This window comes from Piliocolobus tephrosceles, chromosome 4, assembly GCF_002776525.5.
Source record: "Piliocolobus tephrosceles isolate RC106 chromosome 4, ASM277652v3, whole genome shotgun sequence".
Taxonomy (NCBI): domain Eukaryota; kingdom Metazoa; phylum Chordata; class Mammalia; order Primates; family Cercopithecidae; genus Piliocolobus; species Piliocolobus tephrosceles.
The window spans coordinates 36,977,435-37,003,990 of NC_045437.1; the positions used below are offsets into that span (position 1 = coordinate 36,977,435).

A 26,556-nucleotide genomic window follows, 5' to 3' on the forward strand; every position below is an offset into this window, starting at 1 on the left:
TTTCAGTTTCCAGGAGGAGGGGACACACTCTGCCATACAGAGCCACCTGGGGAAATACCAGGGTCGGTCAGGAGGCAGAAAGCATGAGCACAGCCTTTATCATGGTTTCTGCAGGCAAGGCAGACAAGGCAGAGTATTTAGGATTGGCTGGTTCTGAGCTATAGTTTTGGTGGTTTCTAGTTATCTGGTACCTGACCCTGGGGTGATTTAGGGCAGTGAAAGATTGGCTTTGTGTGTGAGAGTTGGATAAAGTAGATGGATGGGAATATGGGCTTTGGATTTCTTGGTTTGCACAAGAAACGTGTGCTCAAAGACAAGTTGTTTGGTATCTGCAGGAATTAGCTAATCCTGAGAGGGGCAGTCTCCCCCCAGCCAGCAAGGTCCCCAAGATATCAAAGCATCATAAAATACAGATAATAAGAAACATGATTAATACAAAAACTTATTTCTATAGAGACTGGACTAGAAAATTCTGAGAGGCTTTTCGCCTGTACCGAGTCCTGGTTTACTCTTTCCAGCAATACTATGAGGTGGGTTTTATCCCCATTTTACAGAGGAAGAAACTGAACCTCCTTGCCCAAGTCAGCCAGCCAGCAGCTGAGGGATTAGGGGCTTAATCTCCAGTTCCGCCACTGCACCTTGGGGTTTATTAAACTACACAGAGAAGATAGTTTGGCTCCATCTGCTGCTTGAGGCAGCATTGAAGTTAAGGCCCTTGGAATGTGAATGGCAGTAATTAGGTCTCTGAGTTTAGGACCAGGCTGAGTAAAGAAAAGGAAGTTCATGTCTGGGCTAGTGCTCACAGGCCCTGCACTTCCTTTATTCAGCTGGGTGTCAGCAGGAAGGGTTGACTTTTTTTATCTTAAGCTAAGCTTCCAATTTGGACATACATCACAATCCAAGGCGAGGCCTGAAACCCTGGGTGTCTGTTTAACATGTTTGTAGCTGCTTGAGGCTGCTTGATAGGCCAATGTCAAGGTTATGGGGGTGGCCAGGCTGTACCCATTGACATATGTCTGTAGCTGGACACTCAAGCCAAACTCAGTGGAGAGTGGTACCAGGAGTGGGGAGTCAGCCCCTGGCAAGGAGTGTGGTTGGCTTGAGAGGAGGTGAGCACAGTTTGATTCTGTGTTTCTTTCCTTCCCCACATGGACAGTTCTCTCGTCTTCCTGTGCATGGGTGATACACCAGAGACTTAAAACTTTGCTACCTATCTATTTTAGATTGCGTGTTGAAAGCAGAATTGCTGAAAATATAATGTTGCTTCAATGACTGCCCAGTGGCACCCTTCCATTCCAAGTAGGATGCCTTTAAGTCATGTAACAAGGGCCAGCCAAGGGAGACTGTTCTTTGGGAGCAAGACCAGCCACACTGTCCAGAGGAAAGTAGATGTGAAGTGTGTGGGGACTCTGGAGCTAGACCATGGGCCTTCTAATCTTAGCATCGCCACTTCCTGACTGTGACCTCAGGCAAATGACTTAATAAGAACTAACACTTGACAGATTTGCAAAGCCCTTTACATAGAATAACTAGTCTAGTCCTCAAAATCAACTCTAAGAAAGGTGGAGTATTGCCTCCATTTACTGAAAAAGAAGCTGAGGCAGAGGAGATTACATAACATGCAAAAGCCAGACCCTAATAAATGGCAGAACCAGTATTCAGATTCCTTCCTGCAGTCTGGCCTCTATGTTCATGGCTTAACCACAATCACTACACTTTCCTATTGCACTTGAGCTTGCAGCCTGTTCATTTCCTCATCTGAGAAATGCATGTTATAATAACCCTTGCTGCATGGGGTTGCCGAGGGATGTGTTGGGATAGCATGTAGAACGGGTTTGACACAGACTAAGTGTTCAGTAAGTGTTAGCTTTTATTATTCATTATAAGCTGCTGTGTCCTCCACTTTTTTGTATTGGTTGTTTCTCCTCGTGCTCCTTCTCTGGGGCTATAGAAAGTGAGAAGAACCCGAGGGCTTATATTCTTAGCTAAATTTAGGAAAAAAATATCCTAGAGCATATAGTAGCTGTACTAATGTGCACTGTATCTTCTGACCTTGGTAAACCTCTGATGGGTTCTCTCCCTGCACAGTCTCAGTAGCCACACTCCACACTGAGCCTGAGGCCTCGCATATGACAGGATAAATCAAGAGTTGTGAACATGCAGGAGCCCTGGTGGGACCTTGGGTGGCTGACCTCTGACAGCGCCTGGGTGCTGAGGAGGCTTCTTCTCTCAGGTGGGCTTATTGTTTGTGCTGTGTCTATTCCATTCTAGCCTGCCCCCACCTCCCAGTGCCACTGAAGCTTGGAGAGGCACGATGATGCCAGGGAGGCGATCCCAGGGAGGAGAGGAGCAGAAAACTTCCTCTGGGTGGATTCTGTACAACCAAAGGAGGAGACGGGAATGGAGGCAATGAGCCTGGCTAATTTTCTAGGTTTGTTCCCGTAATCTAAGTGAACACTTTACATCTCTTAGCCCGTCCCTAACCCCGACATTTTTCTCCCCTCAATTACCCTAAAAGGGTGAAACAGATTTATGTGACCACATCAAAGAGTGTAATTACATGTAAGGAAATATTCTTGTCTATAAAAGTGACTAAAAGGTAATGAGAGTCTGAAAAATCTCCATGACTTTAGAACCCTTAAAAAAAGTTTTCCTTAGCCAGGCATGGTGGCATGCGCCTGTAATCCCAGCTACTCAGGAGGCTGAGGCAGAAGAACTGCTTGAACCCAGAAGGCAGAGGTTGCAATTAGCTGAGATTGCACCACTGCACTCCAGCCTGGGCAACAGAGTGAGACTCTGCCTCAAAAAATCTCAAAAAAAAAAAAAAAAAAAAAATTTTCCTAATTAGAAGAATATACGTACAGTTCTATTTTGCAAATATAAGAAAATATCAGTCAATTCTCCTTCCACATTCCAGAAACAATCTTCTAATATTTTGAAGTGCTTTTTAGACCTATTAAAAGTTACACATATGAATATGTATTTTTCAAAAAATTGGGATTATTCTGTATTACAGAAATTGTTTTGCTTACATGTTATCTCGTAAGAATTCTCTCTTGTTATTATATATTTTTAGAAACACAGGAGCATGGTAAGTATGAGGGCAGGTAGGCCCTGGTCTTGCATGGGTTTGTAGCATGGAGTCAGGGTAATGGATCAGGAAACCTGTGTGGAAATCATCCTTTTTCTCTTTAGTGGACTGAGGCAAATCTAGTCTATTTAATAAATCAAATTTTAAATTAAAAGATTAATGTTATTACTTAAAGAAAATAAAATCTAGAAAAAAATTAACACTGTTTGTGCAATGCATGTTTCCATGATAAAATTCCAGCATTGATTTTGGAAGTTCATTTCTGAATGTGGGCAGGGTGGGCAAGGCAAAGAAACAGAAAGGAACAGAGAAGGAAGGTTGTGAGAGTGCCTGATGGAGACCCACAAGGACCTGGGAGGTGGGAGAAGGGGGCTGGGTGTCTGATTCAGGAGGGACTGCCAGCTCACTGGGCTTGAGGCATGCCCCTCAGCTGTGCAGGTAAGCTGAGAGAACGTGTGGTGACAGTCAGTGCTGGTCACCAAATATTCCAGATCTACTTCCAGGCACATGGTAGGGTGGTGGCTCCTGGCTGCCTTGTGGTTTGTATGGCCTTGTGGCATGTTCTGGCCAGTGCAGTGTGAGTGGAAGTGCATCACTCTTAAGTGGAAGCTTTAAGAGCTGGTACAGGGCTTCCCATGTTCCCTCTGCCACTGTGTTTGGTAAGGCCCCAGAGGTGGCAGACATCTTTGGGTCCCAGAGCAAGGACGACACAGACCAGAGTCCATAACTGACCTGTAGGAGACACCTTCCTTTGAAGGAGGCAGCATATACTTGTGGGTTCTTACAGGGAGCTGACTTGATATAGATGGGCACTCTGGTAATGGTATTTGGTCCTGTGGACCCAAATATTAATTCAAGACAAAGGGTGGAAGAGACTGAGCCTCAAAAGAGGCTAGAGCAATTGTTCACAATAGAACCCACCAGAAAGAAGGTAACCCAAGGGAATAGTGGGTTCCCAGAAGCCACAGGGAACAGACTTGATGTGGGCCAAAGTGGTAATGACCACACGACTAACTGCAGACTCTGGGGTAGGACCCAAGGGAAGACTACAGAAGTGTTGCAGAAGAAATTTCAGCCTTGGGTCAGAGAGGGTGAGCTAGGGTTCTACCTGGAGTGGCTAATTTTATGTCTCATCCTGGCTATGGTGCCCAGTTCCAGTTGTTAGGTCAAACACCAGTCCAGATGTTGCTGTGAAGGTATTTTTGTAGATGTACTTAATGTATACAATCACTTCACTTTAAGTAAAGAAGATTACTCTTGATAATGTGGGTGGACCTCATCTAATCAGTTGAAGGCCATAAGAGCAAACATGAGGGTTCCTAGGGATAATTAAAAAAAAAATCTCTTTCTGTTTATATATTTTTAATTACAGAAATTAATATATAATATATTTCTATAATTATAAATATATAACAAATATATATCATATTTCTGTAATTAAAAAATATTTTCTGCAACTTTCTCAATGCCTGTTTTTAGCAATGCTTCTGTTCTTATTCAGTAAACCTCTTTAAAAAAACAAGAGATATGTGTGCATATTTTGGACACAGTCACTTGGGAAGAAATCAGGAGTCTAGCTTTTCTGAAGAGGGCCTTTGGGGAAGCAGAGCCCAACTCCTGGAGCCTAGGGAAAGAAGGGGGATGGGAGGTGTGTGCTCTGGCTACAGAATGATAAAGCCCTGCTCTAAAGAAAGAGCCACTTAGTTTTTCAAAAACCTCCTTTTGCCACACTTCTTATTCCCCTTAAATCATCAGACCTATTAACCAAAAGCCAAGTTGCTCTTCAGGGATTTGTTTTTCAGTTTACAAAAGTCTTTTCCCATCCCAAAGCTGTTCCATATGTGTATCAAGGAGCTATCAACTTGAGTTCACATTCTCGTGATCACATTCCTGGGGGGACAAACCACAGGACAGAAAACAAAATATTTATGGCAATTTTCCTTGGAAATCAAGTGGAAATTTTCAGGGGACTCTCTTCTGCAAACATGTAGCAGTTGAAGGTACCGTTGGGAATTGGGCCAATTTTGTACTTGCCTCCTCTCTGGGTGCCATCTTTCTCTCAGCTCTCCCCTCAGGCCCTCCCCTTCTCTCTTCCCTAAGGCCCCCCGACATGCCCTTTTGTTCCTTCAGCTTGCTGTAATCAGCCCCGCTATACCCACCAATGTCTGGACAATCCTCTCCTCCCCCATTTCCTCCTTGAACTGTCAATCTTTCCTTGACTCTAGCCCCAAAGCCTTTGACTGGATTCATCACAATAACATATAAATACACCACTGCTAATGTGCTAGCTTCCTTCATCTAATTCAAGGAGTTACCTAGCCCCATTAAAAACCCTTGGTCCTTACTCACTTCCTAATGGAGATCTAGGATGGGAGCTGTCGCCTCGCAAATTCCAGTCATCCACCGGTGTGCAGGAGCTACGTCCCATGGGCTTATGAGAACTGGTAGTTAAATATTCAGAAATTTTGTAAGTTGGTCATTAAACTGTTGGTCATTTGAAATTATTCATTGCGAGAATATTTGTCCCCTTGGAAATTGGTAAATACCACAAATCAGAGCTTTCTTTTTAATTCAGAGAATGAGCTTACCAATATGTCACTGCACTAACTCCTCATGGGCTATAAAGTGTCAAAGTGAAGTGTCACAAACAAATTTCACCAGCCACAGGGTGCGGGGTGTGAGTTGGAAATTGAAGTGGAAGAACTTCTTACCTCCTGTGTGGACAAGAAGTGCTTTTATTGTTTTTACCTTTTGTCTTCATTAAATTTTATGATTCTTTTTATGACTTTAATTTGTGATTATGACCTGCCATGTATTTCTTGTTTAAATAATCCTGTAATTGTTTCCTTCCCCTTTGGGAAAGATGATGTGTTTTATAATAAAAGAAATATTTTAGGAACAACGTACCACAATTAAAATTAACATATGCCAGGGTGAATCGTGGGACACCAAGGAAGACATGTTTTGGTTTACTGAATGTTAACTGGGTCTGAAGGAAACAACTGAAAGGTCAAAATGAGCCTGAAACACTTGTTTATTGAGCATCCAAAGAGAACCTCTCAGAGGCGGAGAGAGGTCAAGGCCAATTCTATTTTTTTAAGGCTCCTAGAATATAAAAAATGTGAGAAATGCCTTGTATATAGAAAGAGCCCTTTAAAAGGATGAGAGGTTGAGTTCTAGAGGAGCAGACATTCCTTTTCTAGAATCTGTCATGGTTAGAACATAAAAACAATGACTTTTTGTAGAACAACTATTGGCCTGTCTACCGCTTCCCAGACTGTGGGCTCCCTGAGGACCAAGATTATATTCCACGCCTGTAATTCCAGTCTCTGGCATAGTGCCAGGCACTGAATCAGTGCTTCCATAAATGATGGTTTAAAAAAAGAAAGGTATGAATGAATGAATAGAAAGGGCAAGAGAGGATGTCATGCGGTGCTGAAGTTGGTGAGGTCTCCCATCTCCAGTCAGTGGTTCCTAGATTTTGAATTTCATGGGTGAGTACATTTTCAAATAATTTTGAAGACTGATATAGGACTTCCAGACTTCTTATTTTGTCAAATAAGTCAATGGCTACTATCCCCTACAACTAATGTTTTATTAAGAGAAAAATATTTTAATATAAAAATTAGTAATTTTCTAAGAAAAGAGATAGCAACTTTCTATTGATATCTATTGATAAATATATTGATATCCATCTATATTTTATACCTTTGGATATGTCTTTGGCATATATCCATGCTGGGTATTGGAAAACTTGAATCTTGAGGATCTCATCCGAGTCCAAAATCATTTTTAATCAGCCCTGCTTCTGATTAAAATAGCAAAGAAAAAAATTAGGTAATAATCATAGGCACCACTTATTGATTGTCTACTCATTAAGTGGATATAGATTATTCATTGTTTGGCATATGAAGCAACAAATTTGAAAGCCATCAAGGAGGTGTATGAGACTGGGCCACTCATTGAACATCTACAAATCAAGTATGGTCTAGCCTTGGATTCTGAAGATATTGGTAGATGGGAGGGACAGTTCTGCTGCTTCTCTGCCCTTTGGGTTTATATGGATAAAGTCATCTTGGGTAACCTTAAATTTGAGGATTTCTGAGCGTTCTCAGGGTCAGCGTTATGCACAAAATGCACTTGGAGTTAGAGGTTAAAAACATCTTAGTCCTGGCAAAATGCCTCGGGGGCAGTGGGAGATCTGGCTGGATGGCTAAGGTCTGCTTTAAAAGTGTGGAATGCTGGGTGAGGGAGAACGGGCTGAAGTTCTCCATATAATTAGAAACATCAAATACTGCTTGTTGCTTTCTTTTCTTTTTTAAAAAAGGTAACATGATAAATGGAAGTCTTCCACTCTGTATAGACCCAGCTCTCTAATGGGATGGTGCCCGTTTCCTTCAAATCTGAGCATGTGCATCTGGATCACCAGACCCAGCTGGCAAGAATGGGATGGATTAGCTTGAATTCTTTGGCCACTGAGTTCATGCATCCTGGAGTTTAGGGCCTGAGTATAACTTCCATGAGAGAGAGAGAATTACTTTGAGCCTCTTTCACTCAATTTTGTCTTTAAAATTTCAGGAGAATTATTTTCCAGACAATGGGTGGGACAAGCCAATATGTTTAGTAGCCATCCTATAAAAAAAAAAAAAAAAAAAAAAAAAAAAAAAAAGCTTTTTGAAATAGGAACAAATGGAGTGAAATTATTTGTGTGATCTGAAGAAACTGCTTATTTCTGGGCTGGCTAATGCAAAACAGTTTGCATCCTCCTATGGTGATTTTATCCCCCAAGGAGAATATTACTTACCTTTACTGACAATACTTTAAAAATATTCTCATTTCAAACTCAGTATGAATAGCTGGAAATTGACATGTGACTGTGTGATTCTCTTGGGAGTTCAGATCCCCTAGATGAAGTACAGGAGGGAAAAGATACAAAAGAATGACAGCTTTAATTTCAGTAGTGCACTCATCATGAGTGCACATCAGAATTGCACCTTGCAGAACTCTTTGTGATTTTGAATCTTAAGTTTCTCATTAGTATGATCAGTTTGATCAAGCCTACATATATTTTTAAAATTACTATTTTCTTCTATTATTCTTCAGAGCAGCAATTGACATGTTTTATTTGAAAATTAGAATGAGTTGAGGCAGGGAGCAAAGCCCAAAGTGGGGCTTCTTTTGCCCCAAAGTGTGATGAAGATTCCATGACTAATTCTTTAAGACAGTAACATTGAGATCTTGGCCACAGGATGGATCTCTCAAGCTGTCCTTTCAGGCAGTCCTGAGTGTAACAGGCTCAGTGACCACAGGCAAGGGTGACTTTATATACAGATAGACAGAAGGTTGTGCCATGCAGGCAACTCTACCTGGTGCCTGGAATTCTTCATGCTCAGGAGATAGGGATTTCATGATGATGTTTGATCTAGAACACTTGACATATAATCGACCAAGCAGAGTGCAAGAGAAACCCAAGTAGAATGAGTGGAGGGCAGAGGAGAAAGACCCTGGGGACAGCATGACCGAGAGACTGGGCAACCCTCCCCTGAGTTTTAGACACACAGGAGGACTAGCAGGGTCAGAGGAGGGAGTTGTGGGCCACCAGGAGCTTTTGTGAAAGTTACCTTCTGATTCTGCCCCTTGCAGAAAATGCCCGTGACCACAGCCCCTCTTCCGCGATTTCTCTTTAATAGTGATTAAATGCGTTAGCCAGACATATCAGATTCCTAGGTGGGTTCTGAAGTAGGAGCAAAGAAGGAAAATCTGAGTTGTTTTGCTAGAGGACTTCTAGAATAATCTGTTATTCTTGGTAATACACTTTTAGATTTTTCCTATAAGATGCCAAGTTGGTGATCTAGTTTTAAGTCCTTTTTAATTGACCCATCTAATAATATTCCAGGCCCAGCAACATAGCTTTCACAAAACTCAGAATTCTAAAATGTTACAGAAAGAAAATTCTTAGTCATCATCTGGCCCAGAGGTTTTTGAAGTGTTTTCTTTTTTTTTTTCTTTTTAAAGCAGTGGAAGCTTTGCTTCAAAAAGAAACCAAATGAAAAAGTCCAACATAAAGTCATTAGAAAATGGAGCAGCTGTGGTTAACCCCAGTGGTTCTTCTGAAGTAGTTGAGAAAAGAGGATGAAATGATTTGCCTAGTGATTCAGCAGCCCCCAGAATCATGGATGCTGCTGCTCAATTCAACACTGTGTTCACGGCACCATGTGGTATTAAATAGTGAACTGACAAACAGTCCACAAGTCTGAGCTGGAGAACTGCTGGTGTGAAGGTTTAGTATGGTGTTGCTATTGTAAAACTACAGAATATTTAGTCAATATGTGTTTTTGTATACAGAGGAGGGAAAGATGAAACCTAGGATGGGGAGTTTTCTTGTAGACCTGATTCTGGGGACATTGAGAGGACAAGAAATTCTTTCATATAATAGTGATGTTTCATTTTTCTTGGTTTGTACTCATAATGTTTTATACTTTTTGTATATATTAAAGAGTGTGGACAACATTGGTGTACAGTTTAAGAATAAAAGCATGAACATCCGTGTATCTACCCCCACCCTTCTGAAGAATGACAATATTTCCAATAATATTGAACATCCCTGTGTGTGCCCTGGTCCTATTAAATCCTCTTGCCTCCTCTAGCCACTATGATGAATTTTGCATGTATATGTATTTGCTTTTCACAATAGTTTTAACGCCATATCTGCATCTCTAATCAATCTGTTGTTTAGTTTTGTCTGTATTTAACGTCACAGAAATGGAATCACTTATCTTGCTTCTTTTGGTCAACTTCATATTCTAGAACATTTCTATCATTGTAGAAAGTTCCGTTGGTCTGCATACCTCTAGATATTTGTCTGTGATGTTTAGTGGAGATTTATCATGATGTTGATCATTAGCATGTATTGCTGTATAATGTTCTACTGTTTGAATAACCACAATGCATTTATTCATTTTATAATTGCTGGATATTTGGTATATCCAAATATACCATTAGAGCATCTGATTAGGAATCCAATTCTATCTCCCCAGATGCTCATTTCCACCAAAATTACCTAGTTGAAGCTACATTTTTGTTTTTTTCAAGGAATAGACCAAGCTATGCTAAACAATTTCTCAGAGTTAAATAACCAACAACATACTCCAACAAAATACTTCTGTTAATAGTATACTTGTCTTTTTTACTTCAACAAAATACTCCAACAAAATACTTTTTTTTTACTCCAATAAAATACTTCTGTTAATAGTGTACCTGTCTTCTGGTGTAAGAACTTCTCTAAGGTTTACACTCAGGAGTAGACATGCTGGGTAAAGAGTGGGAACATGTTCAAATTTTACCAGGTAATAACTAACTCCCTATTTATTTGATGTTGTGTGCTTAGAATTGGATTAACACAATCCAATTACATTAAATGCAACCCTTGGCTCTAGACACACTATCATCAGTGGAACAGGCAAGGTCAGTCGGTCTATCTATCTATCTATCTATCTATCTATCTATCTATCTATCTATCTATCTATCTTTCTTAGTGAACATACCATTCAACCAAGAATAGATCTTTATCAATTACTTAATAATTATTTGTGTCATCTTATCCTTTTGCTTCCTCGGTGGAGGTAACCACTATCCTGAATCTCATCATTTTTTCTTAAAAAGGAGTTATTTTCACATAGATGTATGTGGTAATATGTATGTGGTAATTATGATGTTAACAAATTAAGCCTTAGTAGCTTAAAACGACAATGATCACTTATTATCTTATAGTGTCTGTGGGTCAGGAATTCAGAGAAGGGACATTTGGGTTGCTTGTCTTTGCTCCACAATATCTGAGGTCTCATCTGAAGGCTTGACTGAAGCTGTAGGATCTACTGCCAAAGTAGCTTACTCACATGGCTGGCAAGGTGGGGCTGGCAAGGGCTGGCAAGTTCCTTCCTCTCCATGTGGGCCTCTTTCCATGTGGGCTTCCCCACAGGGCTATTGAGTGTCTTCATTACATGACAGTTTTATTGAGGGGTTCAGCCATTATTTCTCTTAGCCTAGATTCCACTTTAGGGTGTAACATGATGCAAGTCATAACTTTTCTTCATTTTCTTTTTGAAGATATATAAAGGTCTTGAATTTTCAGTAAAATCTAAACTATTCGGGTGATGATGATGACAGCAGTGGGTAGTTCATCCTTTTTTGCTAATAAGTGGAATGAGGGAGCCAGTTTCTCATGGTTGGTGGAAGTTACAGGGAATACTATAGGCTCACAAATCACTGCTGCTAGCCAAGTGACACTGGCCACCAAGTTTGAACTCTGGATGAAATAAACATCAAGACATAAGGTAAGAAAGAATAACCCCCCATGCATTCGATTAAAAAATCCCTTCTTGCACACCAGTTCAGTTGTTTCCATAAAAAACCCAATATATCAATGAATAAGATTATTTTATATGTTTAATATGCAATGTCTGAAAATCCAGGGAATATTTTGTCTTGGATTTCTAGCTTCATTCTCTAAAAACACATACATCACTTAGCCATCTGAATCAGGGATCCAGGTGCATTCCAATCCAACAAACAAATTTCCGTAAATTATTTTACAAATGTTTGAAGCCACAAGAGCCTATAAATACAGGCAAGTTGATGTTTAAAAGAAATCTCTAGGCCCCAGGAGGGTAGCTACTATGTCTTTCTAGTTCTTCATCATGCTCTCTGGTATTTAGCTTAGTGCCTGGCACATAGTAGATGCACAAAATAATTGGATTACTATATTATTATGTACTAAAAGAGTGCCTTGGAGTTTTCTTTCTATTTATGGCTATGTGTATTAAGTGGAGCTATTGGGCTTTATATCTTACTTTTCAATACCACCAATGGTTATTTAACTCTGAGAAATTGTTTAGCATAGCTTGATCTGTTCCTTGGAAAAAACAAAAATGCAGATTCAACTAGGTAATTTTGGTGGAAATGAGCATCTGGGGAGATGGAATTGGATTCCTAATTGGATGCTCTAAGAACATTCATGCTTGAATTCTTCTGGGGTGAGAGAGTATCACCCTCCAGATCTTAAGAGTTCTTAAAAGGGAGGTGTAGTATTTCAGAAACAACCCTTTCAAGCCTTAATGCCTTTCATCAAAGGCTTTTAAAGCACTTTGCCTTTAACAGGGCCCATGCCTACCTCCTGCCCAGCTTATACACATGCTTCCCTTTGAGGTCAGTAGAGGCTAATAGTGCTGAGAAAACAAGTGAGTGCATGTAGTGGTAGTAGAGGCTGCAACCTTGTCGTATTTCAGTCTTGCATGGGAGTGTGCACCTGAGACTTCAGAGAAGTCAGCTGAGGCCAGAAGGAAATTAAGCATGATCACCAAAGAAAACCAGATGCCCAATGAAGGGACTTCAGGTCTAATTATTGGAGCCCTCTCAAAATGGAACAGTTTACCACTGGAGGTAGTGAGGTCCTCATTCTTGGAGAGACTCAACCTGAGGCTGACTCACCACTTGGTGGCAATGCTGCAGTGGTGGGGGCGAGCAGGACCCACATGCGAGATAGGGGAACCAGTCTATGATCTATGAGAACTCTTACCCTCCAAGTCTGAGTCTATAAAGTCAACTCTGCCTCTCCTTTCTGGAATGGGCCATCAGAAATCTCTGATTTACTTGGACCCTCACCTACTCACATTTCTCCTGCTACTCAAGTTTAGTGAGAAAGAGGCAAACGACTCCCATTGCCAAAAGTCTAGCTGGAATCAGATAGGAGTTCAAAAAGGAGCTTCCAGAATAAGTTTTGGGACTAGGGCATACTCACCACTGATGTTCTCAGCAAGGACCCTAAGCCCAGAGGAGTCTGAATCACCAGTGACTTGGTTGGTTTCCTACTGTGTGCTTGTCAAGGCAGGACATGGGCCTGGTAGATTTTATCATGGTTAATCAAGTCATTAACTGTCAGTGTTGAGTTTTCTTGGCCATCTGTGTCTGAATGTGTTTGCTTCAGGGGAATAACTGTTATTGCTTAGTCTAGTGAGTGGTTCTCAAACTTTTGCAGGCATAAGAATCGCCCCGCGGGCTTGTTTCAAGACAGACTGCTGGGCTCCACCCTCAGATTTTCTGATTCAGTGGGTCTGGGGTGCAGCCAGAGAATTTACCTTTTTAGCAGATTTCCAGGTATATTCATTTTCAATTACTGCTGAAACAAATTACCACAAACTCTGTGGTTTAAAACAACACAAATTTATTATTCTACAGTTCCGGAGGAGGGCAGAAGTCCAAAATGGGTCTCACTGGGCTAAAATCAAGGTGTTGGCCGGACAGAATTCCTTTCTGGAGGCTCTAGGGGAGAATCCATTTCCTTGCATTTGCTGGCTTCTAGAGGCTGCCTGAATTCCTTGGCTGGTAGCCCCTTTTCATCTTCAAAGCCAGCAAAGGCTGACTGAGTCTTTTTCAGATGCCGTCTCTCTGGTTCAGACTGCCTACCTCCCTCTTCCTCATTTAACAATCCTTGTCTTTACACTGGGCTCACCTGGATAATACAGAATAATATCTTTATTTTAAAGCAAAATGACTAATAGCCTTAATGTCATCTGCAAACTTAATTCCTCCTTGTCATATAACAATATATGCACAAATTCCAGGGATTAGAATGAGGATATCTTTTGGCAAGGGTCATTATTGTGCCTGTCACACCTGGTGATACTGATGTTACAGGTCTAGGGACCACACACTGAGGACCTCTGGTTTAGTGATATGAGGGACTGCCTAGAGGGTCATAGTTATTGGGAGAATTGTTTGTCAATAAAAGTGAGCAAGAACGTGAATGTCTTATTGAAAATTGGCATTTTGTATAGTTTAAGATTTTATCAAACTATTATGGAAAATACTACTTTGTAAAATGTTAATCCCAAGATTCTTGTGGATATCCAAACTGAAGGACCAAAGGCCAATTTCTCATGACTCTAGCACGCTGCCCTTCAGTCGTCCCCCATCAGTCTCATTCACCACTCGCACCTGATTGGCTTTGCTCTTGTGATGGTCACTACCTGCCATATTGTTCTCTTGCTCTTTACCTAGTGAGACCCTGCCCCTTTGGTTTGACACCTCTCCTGGCCATGATGCCCTCTCTGATTGCTCTACTTGAAAATTATCTTGTTTGCCAGTTTACTAGATATTCTCACACATGAAATCATTTGGTTCCCATAACAGTGCTATGAGGTGGGCAGTCTGTCCATTTCATAGAGAGAACAAGGCCACAGCAAGTTTGAATGAGCTGCTCAGGTTCACCCAGCACTCACAGGTCTGGGGACTCAGCCTATAGTGCCGTGAGTCTGAATCCAAGCTTGTCCAGCTTGGATGAAAGATGGGCATTTCAGGGGAACTCCCAGCTGGTGCGTTCCTGGTTAACTGACCAAGTCTTGGCCTCAGGTGAGCAGCACATCCTCTGGAGGACCTGACTTTCTCTTTAAGTTCTTTTCTTGTCCGTCTATGTCCAAGGGCAATTCTCTCTTGTTATGGTGCTCTTTATTGGGTAGCTTAAAAAAAAAAAAAAAAAGGAAGCCTCTTGTAAATGAAACTAGAGTTCCTTGCTTAGGAATTTAACTTGTCAAATATAAATGCTGTCATTTTAATTATTATGTGCAACTGAGATGAGCTGCTGTTGTTCACAGCTTCTTTCCTGGAGTTTTAAGGAAAGAAACTCTTGGATAATGAGAACCACAGATTTAGGAAGAAGGTTTTTTTTAAAACTCAGACATTAATAGCGGGGTGTTTTCTGTGATCTGTAAACCTTGTGTACCATGACACAGGTGGTCATTTCTTTTACTTTAAAGAAAATAATCATATGGCTGAATCTGGTCTGGGTGAAAGGTTATATGATTGGATTAGGTCCATGGGATAAGAGAAGCAAGAAGTGGGGCAGAGACCTATGAAAAATTATAGCCTGAGGGTAGTGATTTTGTAAAACAAATGTATGACTAGATGGTGATTCAGCCCATGTTTTTTTTAAGCAAGTATTTAATTTACTGTTGGGTGAATGGGAGGGAAAACAGTGAATGAACATGGGATTAAGACACAGACCCTTACACCTTCTAATCTTTCCTATCACCTGTCATCCCTGGAAAACTCCCTGAGCTCTCTGCATTCATTTTCTTGAGGCTGTGGATGGATAGGCTGGGACTGATGTTTACCTGCCTGTTTGGAAAGCTTGTTGGATCAGTTCCCCTGAGTGGTCATGAGACAGTGCCCAGCCCAGCAGGTGTGTCGCTAAAGTGCATCTGTCATCAGAAAGGGAATTCCTCCTTGTTGCAAATGAAGTGTGATTGCTTGTCAGGTGAGTGAGCACCCGTGAGCCCTGGGTCGCTGCCAAACTTGTGTGGGTTTGGGCTGCTGGAAATATTGCGGGATGTAAGGGAACATTCCATTGTTAACCCAGGGAGTGAAAATTCACTATATTGTGATTAATACAGTGATGAAAGATGCATTTCCTTCATATTCTTAGTTGATACTTTGAACGTTCAGAAGAAATGTTAAATTCATTGATGAAAATATAAAAATTTAACAGTTCTTAATGTACTCCACCATATCCTTAAGCACTGTCAGAACACAAAATTAACATGTTAAATCGCCTTCTGAGTAACAGCCAACAAACATCCTCAAAATAGGCTTCTTAATATTTCACTGGTTACTAAATCAAGATATTTCTAGAACAAAAGACCCAGTTTAAAGATCAATAGGGAGTAGCAACATTATGAGATGGTGTCCTCACTCTGCCATGATGATATGATGATGATAAAGAAAATAAAATAATTCACATTTATGGAGTGTTATATACATGTATTATCACCTTTAATCCTCATGACAACCCAATGAGGTAGGTGCTATAATAGTCCTCATTATACTAATCAGGAAACTGGGGCTTAGAAAGCTTAACAAACTTGCCCAAGATGACCCAGCTAGTGAGTTCCAAAATTGAGATTCAAACCACCAATCATTCAAGAAACAGTGCCTTATTTAGTTTTCTTTATTTTATTTTTATTTGATTATTATTTTCTGAGACAGGGTCTGGCTCTGTTGCCCAGGCTGGAGTACAGTGGGGCAATCTCGCTTCACTGCAACCTTTGCTTTCCAGGCTCAAGCTATCCTCTCACCTCAGCCTTCTTAGTAGCTGTGACTACAGACGTGTGCCACCACGCCCAGCTAATTTTTGTATTTTTGTAGAGACAGAGTTTCACCATAATACCTAGGCTGGTCTTGAACCCCTGGGCTCAAGGGATCCACCCACATTGGCCTCCCAAAGTGTTGGGATTACTGGCATGGCCACCGTGCCCAGCCTTATTTAGTTTTCTTATACTGCCAGGAATCATCACCTATTTTCTTCCTTCTTTCTTTCCCTCCCTCCCTTCCTTCCTTCCTTCCTTCCTTCCTTCCTTCCTTCCTTCCTTCCTTCCTTCTTTTCTTTCCCTCTCTGTCTTCCTCCCTACAGACTTTGTTCTTTCCATGTCTATTCATTCTTTTTTTTCTATTATTTGATTCTCCAGCCATTGAGTAAGCACTTGCTATGTGCTAGGCACATAGATGTTAAGAGGTAAGGATTTGAAGATGAGCAAGACTCAGATCCTATCTGCAAGAAATTTGCAAGTATCTTTGCTTCATCTCAACTTTCTCCACCTCTTCTTTCTCTTACCCCTCTCCCTGTTATTTTCATCATCATTGGCACACATAGCAGATGACTGGGGCTACTCTGCCAAGACTTCTTAAGAATTTTCCCTTCCAGTGAACACTACCTGCTGAAGGTGGAAAAAGCCAGAAGGCAACTATGTCCTAGTCAGAGGAATTCTGACAGAAGAAAGGCAGACCTGAAAGGAAATAGTGCCAAAAAACAAAACAAAACAAAACAAACATACAAAAAAACATGAGCAAGATGTAGACTGACTGGCAGCCAGAGGCTTCCAAATGAGAAAGTGCAAAGCTGGCGAAGGGAAAAATGGTGTTCAATCCATGATCATTCCCAGGGTGATAGTGATCTGCTTGTAGGTGTCTAAAGGGTGTGTGCACACAGGAAAAGAGGCGATTGGGCCAAGTTCTTCAGATTAATCTACCAAAGAGATAAAGGAAAATAAGGAGGGGAGGAAAGAAAATGATTGATCGCAATTTCTACGTAGAGTTTTTTTTTTTTTTTTTTAGTAGACATTATATGTCATTTCAGACTTGGGGCCTGCTCATGAAAATCCACGGGAGATTTCCTTGTTTGAACTACTTTTAGACATTCATTTTACTTTTAATATCAGTTGAAGACATAGTTTATTTAAAAAACACAATGCCCAAGGGACCTAGAAAAACTCCTCTGCAGTCATATGGGCTTCAGTGGCAGAACACAACCTGGTTCTTCCCATGTTTTATTCCATTTATTTCACGTGTCCAGAATTTAATGGAATTGGATTCCATGAGAGGTACGGCCAGATCAAGTGAAATCATACATGGAAAAGCCCATTCTAAATGATGAAAACTTGAAGTCACTTTAAGATCCTGACACCTGAAATCTTATCCTGTTTAATTATTTTCTTAAAATTGTCTGCTATGAGCATGTATTTGTAAGTAGAAGCTTTACAAATACTTCTAAAATGAGGGCTAAATGAGATTTCTGCATTTGTAGGTTTTTGCTTTTTAGGATTGGCTTGAACCACTGTGTTCCTGGATGCTTCTTCCAGTGTAAGGCCTCATGAGAATCAAGAAGCTTCTCATCAGCTTCTGTTCCACTGCAGGGGCTGCAGTTCTCAGATGCTGCATTTGTCAGAGTTCTCCAGAGAACAGAATCCAGAAGATATCTATGTATATATACATCGATCGGGTATAATATGTATACATAATGGGATATATATGTATCTCCCCATGTACACCTACACACATATACACATATACAGAGACAGAGAGGAGAAAGGCCGGGCATGGTGGCTCACACCTGTAATCCCAGCACTTTGGGAGGCTGAGGCAGATGGATCACCTGAGGTCAGGAATTCGAGACCAGCCTGGCCAGCATGGTGAAAACCTGTCTCTACTAAAAGTACAAAAATTAGCTGGGCATGGTGGTGGGTGTCTGTAATCCCAGCTACTCAGGAGGCAGGAGAATCACTTGAACCTGGGAGGTAGACGTTGCAGTGAACTGAGATCGTGCCACTGCACTCTCACCTGGGCAACAAGAGGGAGACTCCTCTGTCTAGAAAAAAAAAAGAAGAGAGAGAAAGAGACAGAAGAGATTTATTAAGGAATTGGCTCATGATATCATGGTGGCCAGCAAGTTTGAAACCTGTAGGGCAGGCCAGCAGGCTGGAATCTCAGGCAGGGTTTCCATGTTGCAGTTTTGAGTCAGAATTTCTTCTTTGAGAAACTTGAGTCTTTGTTCTTAAATCCTTCAACTTATTAGATAAGGTCCAACCATAATGAAGGGTAATCTACTTTACTTAAAGTCTATTGACTGTAAATGTTAATTATGTCTACCAAATACCTTCACAGCAACATTTAGATTAGTGGTTGACCAAATAATTGGGCACCATAGCTCAGCCAAGTTCACAAATGAATGAGCCATCACAGGTGCCAGGAGCCCAGGAGTTTCTAGGGATTTCATCCAGAGCAGAGGGCTGACAGGGCCTGTTTTAGAACTAAAGGCAAACCCATGTTGTGCAGTTGTGGGAGCATACCCTGCCTGATGATGACTTCTTGCCTAAATAATGCCCACTGTCATGGTGGATCAGCCTAGATAATCCATGGGGCTTGGCCTAAAAGTGGGAGAGATGGAGCATGGGAGCTCAATTTGGCATCTTTGTCTATATTTTTAAAAGGCCCCCCTTCTTCTGAGTGGATTAATTCCCAGCCAGGATGTATGACTTGGCAAGCCCTCGACATTATCCCTCTAAAATACCTCAGCCTGGTGTCCTCGTGCAGCGAACAGCCCTCCCAGCTGTACGTGTTGGCCTTGTCCAGAGAGAACCAAGCCACATTTCTTAGATGGGAACCTGAGCCTGGATATTGATGAACTTGCTGAATTGTGTGTCCTGGGTAATCTTTAACTGGGAATCCTAGATTCTAAAATTAGAGTCTCAGTGGCCAGACTACCCACGCTACGTGTACCTTACTCCCTGGGTGAGGGAATCAGAGGAAGTATGCATGGGAAAAAACTGCCTATCCAAAGACTCCCTCTCCATACCTGTCAACTCACCAATTTCAGAATTAATTGGATTGTAAAATAAAAATGCCTTCTGAGAGTGTTACCTTATCATATATTTAGCAAGAATGACTTCATTCAGATGATGATGATAACAATTATTTGTAAAACATCTAGTGGTTTCAAATACTCATATTATTTGACCTCCAAAACCACAAGGACTTCATGGCTATTTAGGGCTTACTTGAGGAAATTTACATTTCATGATTTAATGAAGCACTATTTTTGTAAGCATAATTTTTATTAAGTGAAGCAAACATACAGAAAAGTGCACAAATCATAAGTATACAGTTCAATGAATCTTCACAAACTGAATATATCTATGTAACCCCTATCGAGATAAAGAAGTAGAATATTTCCAGTACCCCAGAAAACATCATCCTCTAAAAACTTTGATGCTAGACTCTGCCTAAAGAGCCAGTGTCTAAAGAGATAATTCCAAAATCAGGTCTCAAGGTGAAAATGAAAAATTATAGTCAAATCTGTGGATAAGGCCAGGATCATTAGTCTTTGTTAGGCAAGTTAGGAATAAATGAAACAAGTACTAAATATTTCCTTGCCTTTATTGCTTTAAAACCTTCTCTAAACCTTAAATAATGTTTATATCCTTTGAACCAGTGATTTTGTTTCTTGGAGTCTAGCGGAGATTCAGAGATTTCTGTGGGAGACAGAAATTGGATTCAACCTAAGTACTCAGCAATGAGGGCTTGGTTAAATCTGTTTTTCACTGACTGATAGATAAATGGAATATTTCACAATTGTTAAAAAATCAGAACCCATGCTTAAATGTTCATGACACAGTGAAAAGTGAAATGGAAAGATATAAGAATTGTACACATATTAGGCAATATGAATTTTATTTTTGTTAAAAATGTCTGGATCGGGCATGGTGGCTCATGCCTGTAATCCCAGCACTTTGGGAGGCTGAGGTGGGCAGATCCAAGGTCAAGAGATGGAGACCATCTTGGCCAACATGGTGAAACCCCATCTCTACTGAAAATACATAAATTAGCCAGGCATGATGGTGTGTGCCTGTAGTCCCAACTACTCAGGAGGCTGAGGCAGGAGAATCACTTGAACCTGGGAGGTGGAGGTTGCAGTGAGCCGAGATCACGCCACTGCACTCCACCCCGGCGACAGAGCAAGACTCTGTCTCAAAAAAAAAAAAAGTCTGAAAATATTAGATAGAAATACATGAAACAAATAATGGTGGTCTCTAAGTGTGAAATTAAAGGCAATTATGATTTTATTTTCATGCTATTTGTTTTACTTACTGTTTATAACTTTAGAATTTTTAAATGAGTTAAATGAGTTTGTTACTTTAATAATATTCAGAACTTCTTTATAAAACCATTTTTACCTTTGATGTATGTTCACTTATTAAATAACTCTGTTTTGTCAAAAATAAATAAAAGGCAAACAATCATCCTTATTTTCTTATCAGGAAGAGGCATAGCAATAATCTATTTTCCCAAATTCCACACCCTTGACTGATGCTTTCAGCCTTACTTAAATTATTGCCTCGTTCTTTTGATTGCTACACAAACCTTTGAAAATAAACCGGAACAGCAAATGACATGGAGATAAACCAATGCCAGGTATTCTTGTTATTTTTGCCATTCCAAAATGCCTTAGGCACCATGAAGAAAGTATTCACTTACCTGCAGTATGGGTTTCAAAGGATGTGGGCTTCTGTTTTCTAATTGTTTCCAATTCTTCAAAAATTGATCATCCATACATCATATGCTTGATAATTTCCAATCAGAACATTCCATTTCTTAATTATTTTTGTTAAATAGGAGAAACAGTTAAATTTTTTTTTTTTCCTTTGCACTTGAAATCCATACCCAGTATATAGCCAGTGCATGCTGAGGTGTATTTGTCCACTTGTTCAAGTGTGGTGGGTGGGAAGGTCATGGACTTGGAGCTGGGCTTTGCAACTTTGCAGTCTTGAGAAAGAGAGCCAACTTCTTCATGCCTTTGTCTCTAGGAAATGAAAGCCCAGAGATGAGATGATTTTTAAGAGTTGAACTGAGCTGCAAGCATGTGGATCATGTGAGTGTTAACAGAGGCAGACAGAAAAGAGAGACCTACCATGAAGTGCTATGGTGGGAGGTGTGTCAGTTCGGGAGTGGAGGAGTCCCAGGTGGCCCCAGGAGAAGAGGCCTCTGAACAAAGAAGACAATGCTTGGGTTATGGTGGAGGGGACATGGAAGGTGAGTGTTTTCTTCTTATAATTCTAGAATGGTAGGCCTCCAAGAGTCCTCAGCGATCTTCCAACCCAACAAACTCATTTGAAATATGGGAAAATGGAGTATACAACAAATTAGAGACTTGACCAGGAAAAAGGATCCAGTTAGCAACAGAGGTGGGATTTGAACAGGTTTTCCATTTCCAACCTCGCCATTCTTTCTCCTGTCTCTATTCCAAATTGAATGACTCTCCAAGGGTACCAGTGGGAAGTAAGCTTCTTTTCCCCAAACCAGACACTTTTTCAGGTGGCACAGCCTTTCCTTAAGAGCTGTAGCTCACGTGCCAGTTTCAGATGCCAGTGTTAGCTGCTTACTCCTTGGGGTCTCCTAGGCCAGTCCCATAGTTTATTACACAGCCAGGCCAAGATTTGGAGAGACTAGTTGCTGAGAAATATAAGATTTGAGGGATATTTTGTGGTTTAGATTTCCCTCGAAGCAGAATCTGAAATGAGGAATTGAGAGAAAGTCGTTTATTTGGTAGGTGATCCTAGGAAATACCACCTGGGAATGAGACAGGGAAGAGGAGGGAGGAAACCAATAAATGATGTGTTATCAAACCAGTCACCACCATGGGCAACTGGACCTTGGTTCTGCTAGGGAATTCGAGGAGACCATGTAGAACAGATACCTTAGAGCAGCGTTTCACAAACTCGGCACTGTTGATATCTGGGGCTGGATAATTCTTGGTTTAGGGGATTGTCCTTTGTGCTGTCAGATGGTTAGTAGCATCTGGAACCGTACCCATTAGATGCAAGTCACATCTCCTCCCCACCCCTCCTCCCACCTGTTGTGACAACCTAAAAGGTCTCTGAACATCGTCAAATGTCCCCTGGGGGAATCATTTGTGAAGGACTGAGAAACCACTGCCTTAGAGTTATCCCATTTAAGGGACAAGGAAGCTGGGCCATATTTATCCTCTGACTCCCTGTCTGCCACTGGTAGCAGGCTATTTCTTGGGGGCACTGACCCTCTGGAATTCATTGACCAGGCATGCTATCTTCATCAGAAGAAAAGTATTCAGGTCAAGATTTTCAGGAAAACAGCTCTTGGCATTTAGAGGAGAGTTCTGAATGTATATGTGTGGGGCAGAGAAAACACCTCAGATTGTAGTCATTTGGGGATCTGCTTTATCATTCATTGATTTAGCCATCATTTCTTTACCTTTCTACAAATGTTTATTAAGGACCTACTGTGTGCTAGGTGCCAGGCACAACAATGGAGATTCAATGTTCAATGATGAGCAAAAAGTGGATACAGCTCCTGCCTTTATGCCTTTTGAAGTAATAGTCTAGAGGAGCAATGAACATTAATCAAGTAACAGAAATGAATTTTTAAATCATGTAGTGATAATGCTACAAAGTACTGAAATAAGTCATAATACATTGGCTATTCTTCCAACACCCTGTCTTCAGGGCATTGGGAATTGTCATTCCCTCTATCAGGAACATTTTTCTTACAGGTAGCAGAGCTTGGTTTTTCTCTGTATTTAGGGAGTAGTTACATGGTCCCCTCTTCAGAGAAGCTTCAGAGACCACTTAACTTTGACCACTTTATCTAAAATAGTGCTTGGCCCTTTCACCCTTTACTTTGTTCATTTCTTGTTCATAGCACCTGTCATACCTGACAGAGGTATTTTTATTGTTTATTTTTTGTCCCTCCCTCGCATGTCAATTGTCTCACTGCCTTTATGTTCCTACCAACTAGGTCAATGCCTGGAACTTAGTAGGTATTCAATAAATACTTGTTGTATGAGTAATCGAGAGAGATTGACTTGGTGAGGTGAGGGAAAACTTTCTTAAGGCAATAGCAATAAGCCAAGATCTAAAGACAGAAGGAATTACCTGGATGAAGGGGTTAGGGAAAAGCATTCTAGATAGCAGGAATAGCATGTGGAATGGCTCTGTGGATAGGAAGAAGCATAGAGATCCTAAATAACTAAAAGCAGGTCTGTGTACATGGAACAGAGAGAGCCTGGAGCCATTAGTTAGGATTTTAAGCTTCAGAGTAAAAACAACAGAAAGCCATTGATATGTTTTAAGCAATGGAAGTTGTACATGGGAAGGTAGAAGAAGGGTGGAAAACACAACCAGATTTTTGTTTTAAAAAGATCATCTGGTTTCAGGGTCTGGAATGCTGGAAGGAGCCAAGAACAGACGCCATCTTGGTGATGTGTTTCATCTTCAGAGAGACCCATCTGGTCAAATATTTGTGTATATATGGAAAATTTTAGGTCATTTGTTAAAAGGAGCTCATGAATATATGTCCTTGACTTCCCAGGGATGGAAAAAACTATTTTCTCCCCCAAAGAACTTCCAAATATTGCTTCTAGCCTATGCTCCTCATCAGTGTCCATATCTCTCGCATGTCTCTAGTTTTGGTTGAGGAATGAGGAACTGTGGTTGTCTCCTTTTATTGGCTGATTCGTCTGCTGAGCTCCTAACTTCTTAGCTAATCTAGGTGAAACCAACCCTTGTCCTGGACCCTGGGCTTTTGTGGAGGACTGCCTTACTGTTCACAAATACTTTGCCTCTTCCATGGGAAGATAATCTATCCCTGCCTGTTGAAATTGGGCATGGACAATGACTTGTGTGGTTGTCTAATAAAATATGAGCAGAAAGGATATGTGTCGCTTCTGAGCCAAAAGTTTTCAGAGCTGTGCATGGTTGGCCATGTTTTCTCTTGCCTTTGTAGGCATGCAATAAATGTTTGTTGAAAAAAGATGAATAAAAGGAAAGAGCCCCAATTAGGAGCTGGGTTAGCTAAGGCCTATTCCCAGAGTTTCCACTAACTAGCTGTGGCATAATCATTTTGCTACTCTACTGGCCATAAATGGTTCTTTGTTATTTTGAAATGGAGTCTCCCTCTGTCACCCAGGCTGGAGTGCAGTGGCACAGTCTCTGCTCACTGCAACCTCCACCTCCCGGGTTCAAGCGATTCTCCTGCCTCAGCCTCCCAAGTAGCTGGGATTACAGGCGCATACCACCATACCTGGCTAATTTTTATATTTTTAGTAGAGACCCTGTTTCACCAAATTGGCCAGGCTGGTCTGGAATTCCTGACCTCAAGTGATCTGCCAGCCTTGGGCTCCCAAAGTGCATAAATGGTTCTTAAGATTTCTTTGCTTTTTTGAGACGGGGGAGGGTCTTCCTATGTTGCCCAGGCTGGTCTTGAACTGTTGGGTTTAGGCGATACTCCTGCCTCAGCCTTGGAGTAGTTGGGATTATAGACGTGAGCCACCATGCCCAGCTCAGGATTCTTTCGTTTCTAAAACCCTGTGCAGATATTGCTAAAGTAAAGTGATGATTTTTGGATGCTTATTGGAAGTCTTGTTCATGCTGGTGAATGGGGAAAAGCCTTGGGTGGGAGTAGGGAGCACTGATTGGCAAGTTATTTTGTGTTTTTAAAACAAAAATCGCTCTTCTGGGTGGTGCACTATTCCCAGATTTTCTCTGGAACCTGTGTTCCATCACCTTTCTCAGACTCCCCCCACACTCCCCCTCAGGATATCAGAGGAAGGGCCCACGAATTCATTCTTGCAGCAAAGAGCCTCAAGACTCTCCTCAGACCAGGAAATGAGGGACCTGTTCCTACAAATTGCTGTCAAAATGTATTCTTAATATGTGTTTTGGTGACCTCAGTCCCTGGAGGCTCCTCCTGGGGGCGATAGAATGCCTTCAGAGGGGGAACTGACAGCCCTGTGTTGTGTCTGGGCTCGTGGGAGGCCATTGCTGTCTCCATTGGAGCCAGATGTTTTCCCAGTCCTTAACCTGCTGTGGTTTCTTAGCTCAACGTCTCCAGTGCGACTCTCCCACACACCCAGCGCCATCTTGTAGACGCGCTGATGCTTCCGGACCGCGGGCGCCCAGCCTGGAAAAGCGCTCCACACTGAAGAGGAAGGAAACTTCACACTTCATTCATCAAGTTCAAACTGAGCTGTGGTGAAAGGAATGGGGCGGAGTGAAAGGAACACCCACATGCCCCAGAAGACCCCAGGGCATCGCTGCCTTTCAGCTTCTTTTGCGCTTTGTGCAGCTCGTGTCACATTCCAAGGACACTCAGCTCTGCGCACATGCACAGAGGGCCGCGTCTGTCCCGGGGCGTGTTACCTAAAACCAAGCGCTGACCTCCAGGTCAGGAACTCTTGAGTATTTAATCTCTCTGCCATTCATGGCTACCTGGGTGGCCTCTGAAATATTACTTAATGTCTCTGGGTTCTGATTTCCTCAATTGTGTGGTACCCAGTGACCTCATGATGACATTACACTACCTACGAAAAATGGCGCCATCTGAATGTTTAGTCTTTACCTAGAAGTATGAGGAGGGGTTTCTTGCCTGGGAATGATCCTGTGAAGCTGGGGTCACATTTTATCTTCTCAATTAGGGCACGGATTAGTACCACAGAAGGTCATTCGTCAAGAAAAAGGAAAGCTTCTCCCTTTCCAAAAATGAAAGTAGTGAAACTTATATTTCTCACTTTTCCCTGATTGCTCAGAACTAAATATAAAATTTAATTGGCAAGTATATTAGCACTTATTTTTAACATATTTTCTTTTGGTCATAATTTTTAATTTTATTAAACTTACTGATTTGACCGTCAGGGTCAAATCTAAATAAATAATAAATTTTATTTATTATACAATAAATAAATTTCTGCATAGCTTGAAGGAACCTCGTGGATAGTTAAATCCAACTATGTAGTTTACAGATTAAGCAGTTAAGGTCTGCAGAGAAGGGACTGGACTAAGTGTCATCAGCTTGTTAGTTCCAAAGCTGGGTGGGAAAGGCAGTTCTTCCTTCTGATTCTTAGACAAATAATTCATTCCTCCATTCCATAATGACCATTCTTAGAACGTGACCTTACCTGTAACAATAGGGACAAAGCAAAACAATTGTCTTTGAGTTTCAGGAACAGATTTTTAGAATTAAATAGTTTCAGGTACATGTCATAGGGAATTCAGTTGATTTGTCCTGGTTAGAAAACACTTTGGTCACACCTATGCTTGTGACTCTAGGTT

At 41.2% G+C, this 26,556-nt stretch overlaps 1 long non-coding RNA gene across 1 annotated transcript; it reads left to right on the forward strand.

The window, feature by feature from the left end:
• The first annotated feature begins 21,610 nt into the window (after positions 1-21,610).
• LOC111545568 lies at positions 21,611-24,158 on the forward strand. Its single transcript, XR_002732495.2, has 2 exons — positions 21,611-21,657; positions 23,664-24,158. It is a non-coding gene; the product is annotated as an uncharacterized LOC111545568 (long non-coding RNA).
• Positions 24,159-26,556: the final 2,398 nt, after the last annotated feature.